The sequence below is a fragment of the Mirounga angustirostris genome, unplaced genomic scaffold (genome assembly GCF_029215605.1).
Source record: "Mirounga angustirostris isolate CCGP_5_RB_7025 unplaced genomic scaffold, mMirAng1.0.hap1 SCAF_13, whole genome shotgun sequence".
NCBI classification, from domain to species: domain Eukaryota; kingdom Metazoa; phylum Chordata; class Mammalia; order Carnivora; family Phocidae; genus Mirounga; species Mirounga angustirostris.
In genome coordinates this window covers 104,826,407-104,832,539 of record NW_026991721.1, presented here as the reverse complement: position 1 = coordinate 104,832,539, position 6,133 = coordinate 104,826,407, and positions in this window count along the sequence as shown.

Genomic DNA, 6,133 nt, shown 5'->3' with positions numbered 1-6,133 from the left:
GAGAGTTTTCAAACACATACATGCCTGGGCCCCACACCCCAAGGATTCGGATTCCCTAGGCCTAGGTGATGTTCTGGCATGTTTATTTGGGAACTATTTACCCAAGCGATTCTGATGCAAAACTAGTGTTCCAAGTATCCCTGGCCCCTTTCCTCCCATTCAACAAAAGCCAATTTCAACGAGAATGAAAATATCACCCACAGTTTTGATGGCGCTCTCCACATAACTAGGTGTACTGGGCATTTCTTAGCAAATTCTCAGATCACAGAAGAAAATGTCTGTAGTTCAATTTCATCACAGAACCATGGAATCATGTTCCATGAGGACTGAGCTACTAGGAACTCTTCTAGAGGGTTGTTCTGCCATTTTAAAGAGAACAACAACAAAACAGAGCCTTTGTGGATAATTTTGCAGCTCACTCCTTCACCTGATGTTTTGAGCATGATGGCCTCACTGTTGCCCCTTTGATTCTTCCGTTGGGGGCTTCTCCCCCTACTTTCTTATTTTTGGGTGCTTGTTTACATTCGTATCTGAGGCACCCAGTCACACAGAACTTTGATCGAGAAACAACAGTGGAACAGGGAACAGGAAAAATACAATGAATTTTATTCTATGTAACTGTTTAACTTTGATCTAGACACAAGAGTGGAACAGGGATCAGGAAAAATGTAATGAATTCTCCTCTACTTAACTAATGCATGTGTTTTACTTTCATAAAAGGATAGATGTTATAAATAAAAAAGACATATTGGTTCACCTACTTGTAGCTCCTCAGCATTGAAAGTCCTCCGAATTACCATTGGCTGCTGCTCTGCCTTTAAGAAGTGTTGATAATCTGGCCATCTGTAGCTGCTCCTTCCATACCAGCTCTAAGGAAACACTGGCTCAAGTGATCTAGCAAACAAAACAGGGATTTTAAAAGAGGGCTCTATTTCCTCGCATAGTCAATCACAAATTTCTCATCTCCTTTATTCCCAAATGCACAGAAATCTATTAAATCAGAGACGTGAGAGCCCCCCGTCATTTTAGTTGAGTTAGTATGTCAAGTGCTTACAACAGTGCCTGGCACATCATGAGAGCAACGTGGAGATGTCAGTTATTTTTATTATTTTGTGTTACCTTCGGGTATTATTATTATCCTGGGGCTACAACTAATTTTTGGGACCCAACGATGTGGACTCTCCCTAGAAATGTGTCTCATTTATAGTAGGCACTCAAGAAATGGTTGTCAAATTTATAATGAATCTGTAAGTAACGTATTTGAACTTCAGAGACGCTTCACAGAGGAAATGCCCTTTCTACAATAACAAAAGAACAGGTACGCTAAGCCTGGCTGTCATGTGGGATTTCAAGAGCTGCAAAGTCAAACCTTCAGAGGCACATCACTGCAGACTGCTCTACATTGTGACTAATACACTTAAATACGAAATGTAAAGACAGCCTTTTCCACAAGCAGCACACCCACACGGCATGAGTCACAGGGCAATGTCGTGACATGCCACTGAGCTATGCGGAGACACGCTCGTGGACAGAAAAGTTTCCTTGTGTGTAGGAAACTGCTGGACGTCACCAAAGAGGGATATACTCAGACGCTCCTTCCGGCGGGCTCCCCTCAGGAATCGGTCCATATCGCCAGTCCACCACTTACTCTTTTGCATTAAATATGTCTAGGGGTGCTTGGGTGGCTCAGTCGGTTGAGCGTCTGCCTTTGGCTCGGGTCATGATCCCAGGGTCCTGGGATCGAGATCCCCACGTCCAGCTCCCTGCTCGGCGGGGAGCACGCTTCTCCCTCTCCCTCTGCCTGCCGCTCCCCCTGCTTGTGCTCGCTCTCTGCCTCTCTCTGTGTGTCAGATAAATAAATAAAATCTGAAAAAATATATAAAATAAATAAATAAGTCTGTTTCCATGACTCTTTTTTTGCTACTAGACTGCTACTATTTTTGAGGCTGGTCCCCACAGTATTTATCTTCACGTCCCCATTGCCCACCAGAACCTAGCACACAGCACTCAATAAATCCAGCATGAAGATAGGATGTCATGGTAATCTTTTTTTTTTTAGTGTGCGTATTAAATAAGTAGGAGAAATGTCTCCATGTATATGGTAACACGGCTTCTGAACCAAAAATTGAGATTCATCATCTGAAACACAATCTGACAGTGAGAGAAAATATTTGAAATCTGGAGTCTCAGAAAATTCTGGACAGGAGAATGGTATTCACTTACCCACCCTTCCCTCCTTCCCTCCTCTCCATTTATCCACCCATCTGTCCACTTATCCATCCATCCATCCCTTAATTACTCAAAGTACATTACTAACTCATACTTCCAAAATGGGTTGGGGAGAGGGGTATATGTTGCTTTTGACATTAAATAAATACATAGTCACAAAGATTGCTTTTTTTGTTTGTTAGTACATAATTTTTTGCTAATAGGTCACATAATATAGGATTTAAATTAGTGAACATGTTTTATTTTATTTTTTAAAGATTTTAGTTATTTGAGAGAGAGAGAGAGAGCACGAGCAGGGGGGCAGAGACAGAGACAGAGGGAGAAGCAGACTCCCCGCACTGAGCAGGGAGCCTGACTCAGGGCTCGATCCCAGGATCCCGAGATCATGACCTGAGCCGAAGGCAGATTCTTAACTTTCTGAGCCATCCAGGCACCTCTCTAGTGAACACATTTTAAAACCTTCACCAAAACTTAAAACTTAAACCAAATTCTTCTCCACCACATAGATAAATATCACGGAAAAAGCCACACTTTATTATATTATTCCCTCTTACAACAACAAGCTGGTAAATTCTGAAGAAAAAATAAATTTAAAACACCAATGTCTATAACAAATTTGATCTTCAGTATTGCCTCACTTGAAGATGAATGAATTACATCAATTTTCAGAAGAATCAGAATTATTCAGTTATGAAATAAAAACATTTCTGCTCCACAGACACAAAAAAAAGCCTTTAGGTTTGATGTTGATTGTGAGGTAAATAGTATATTCAAGGTTAAGGCAAATGGTACAATACATATGTGGGGTAAACATGTGGATACTTTATTGGAAAATAGTTTGGAATAAAACAACCCCATAAATTCCCAATATGGGTTGGAATGAAAAGCTTGCAATGATGTTATATTGTGTAATAGCTAATTGTTAGAATGTTTCAGTTGTAGCCTTTCAATAATTTAACATGACCAAGCCATCTATTTTAAATATAATTTTGCCAGAGATTTTTTATCTCTATGTTTTAATCATTATTTTAGGCTATACATCCAGCAGAATTCTTTTTTTTTTTTTGAAGAGAAAGAGAGAGAGCAAAGGGGGGAGGGGCAGAGGGAGAGAAACCCAAGCAGACTCCCCACTGAGCGCGAAGCCCCACTCCAGGCTGGATCTCACAGTCCTGAGATCACGACCCAAGCCGAAACCAAGAGTCCGTCCCTTAACGAACTGAACCAGTCAGGGGTCCCTAGAATTCTTTTAAATAAACTAGGTCCTAATTCAAAAATTTTCACTGTATTCACGAAGAGTGCTCCCAGAAGTCAGCGAAATGCTGCCCACTGGTAGTTTTACCATGTAAAGAACATAACATGAAAAATTATTTTGATGAAAACTATATGTGAAATTAATTGTTAAGAAAGTACAAATTTAAGATTTTCCATATGCCACCTGACCTTCACTCACTTCTTTTTTTTCCCGAGTGGAAAACTATGTTCTTTCTAGTGATGAGAACTTCCCTTTTCTTCTAGGAATGGAGACTTCTATCCCCAGTGAATGAGGAACAAGGAGCCACTTCTTGCCGTGTTGGCCACAGCCTTCTTGAATGTGCCCTCCTAGCCAAGGCCAGAAGTAGCAGGGAGCTGGACACAGCCGCACACGTGCTGAGACCCCTGCTGATTCCTTCAAGTCCGACCACCGGAGCCATGAGTTCTAGCTCTGAGCGGTCTTTGAAGAGGCCATAAGCAATATAGCCGATTTCACTATTCCACCTACAACCATCTTGAACATGGTTCCAACCCTGAGATCAGCAATGAGCAATTTAAAAATTTAATATGCCTGAGCCTCCCTTCCACCACTACTGAGATCCTAGAAGTTGGCTGGGTTTTGACCAGCAAAGGAAATGATGTCATCCAGAACCATGTCTAGCCCAGCACCATCCACAAAGCAAATGATATTCCCATTTATTTTTACATATTCTAGGTCATGTCGTTTTCAACAGATGCATTTTTTAATTTGTTGTCCATGGAAAATGTGTGTTTTTGTAGGTGTCTTGAATTGTCCTGGAAGTTTATTGTGGCATCCAAACAGATGACTTGTCTTTCCACAGTTTCATCAAAGGGCTTCCGTGCAACTAAGTAGCATAAATTTTCAGGAAGAAATTACACAGGCTCTTATTGTATCGCAGCCTGGTTTTCACAGACCCACAGAAGCAAATTTTCTCCCACCCACTAAACGTGACTGTCCTCCAAAAAAAAAAAACCTTCAAAAATGTTAATTTGCTCCTTACATATATATATTCTAGTATAGAAGCGGCCACCTATTAAACATCAATGCCCCAGGTCGAGGCTGACCATCAGTAAAGGCCACTGTAGGTTGGGCCTATTAAAGTTTCCAGGTAGGAGCATCATCCACAGTGTCAGTCACAAAATAGTCCAACTTTTACCTTGCTATCTGACATGAGTTTCTTGCTCTTGGATTCCTGCAGGATCTGCCACCTTTCAGAGATTAACTAAACTCCCCTGGACTTGGCTGACAAGAGTGGGGGCCTGAGCACCAGGACTCACAGATGTTTTCGGCCTGCGTGTCACGGGGCAATGACATCTTAAACAAAAACCAGGCCCAGAGGAGTCTGACGGGGTGACTGAAAGGGGAGGAGAAGGAGGTTTAGTAGAGATCTAATCCTATATTAGCAAAAACCTGGAGAAAAGGCCCACACTGTGCGTGTGTGCGCACACAGGTGTTTATGCCTCTGTGGATATGAGTTCCTCAAGATCACAGACAGGGTTTTATCCATCTTTGTCTCCCCAGTATCTAGCATAACATATTATATACACTAGGTGTTCAATAAATGATTATTAAGCGGACTGCATTTTGAAGCAGGGTTTAGGCCCTGGAAAGCCCTTTCTGTACCGCATCCTAAGACTCCTGCCATAGCAGCATGTCTCAGAGCCTTAGTGTATTTGGTTTCAAGCACTCTCCAGCATGAAGATTACCTCTCACACAATCCCGGGCACAATTTTATCCACATAGATAAGGCATATACTCCACATAAGTTGGAGGCACAGTGGGTCCAACGGCCACGTCGGTTTTGTACCCAGAACTCCATAGGCTTATAAAATCCATTCTATTAGGAAACAGAATAGCCTTATATTGATTTCTAAACTTTACCCAACAATTAAGCAAAATGAGACAAGGCCTAACACTTTTTAAGCCCAGAGGTTGCCTTTCCGGTCTCATGATGAAGCCAATATATACACCACGTACATCTCCTACTACCAGTTCTTCAAGTCACAACATGAAGACCAGAGCTAGATTAAAAATAAATAAATGGGCCATGACTTCCACTCCACCCACAAAATGGTCCAGGTGGGAGACTCCTACTGGCGCGTTGCTCAATCGAGCCTTGCTGAAGATAGAAACCTCTGGGTGGGGAGGTTTTTATTCAAATAAATACCTAAGGATGATGTTACATGAGAGATCTCCTGAGCAAGATAGCAAGATAGACACCCACCTGCCTGGGAAAGACAGGAAAGACTGTGTGTCACCTGTAATGAGCTGAGGTGGAACCCCACAGATGAGAGAGCGCAGCATCCGCTCCCTCCTCAACTCCACTGTGGTAACCAGGGCAGGCCTTAGTGGTACAAATCTCTCCTCTGTGGACCCTCCCCGCTCATTACACCCAAATGCTACCTCAGATGGTCTCAGTTCCTTCAGCTGCCACCCCCATTGATCCTATGGTAATCTGTTCAATACGATTTTTATCCAAAAGTAATGGAGCTACAGTCATGACTAACATTTATTGAGCACTATGGGCTAGCCACGATGCCAAGCACTTTACAGATCACCCATGTAATCCCACCAGCAACACTATGAGGTAGACGTTCTTACTGTCATCCTCACTTTACACAGGAGACTGAA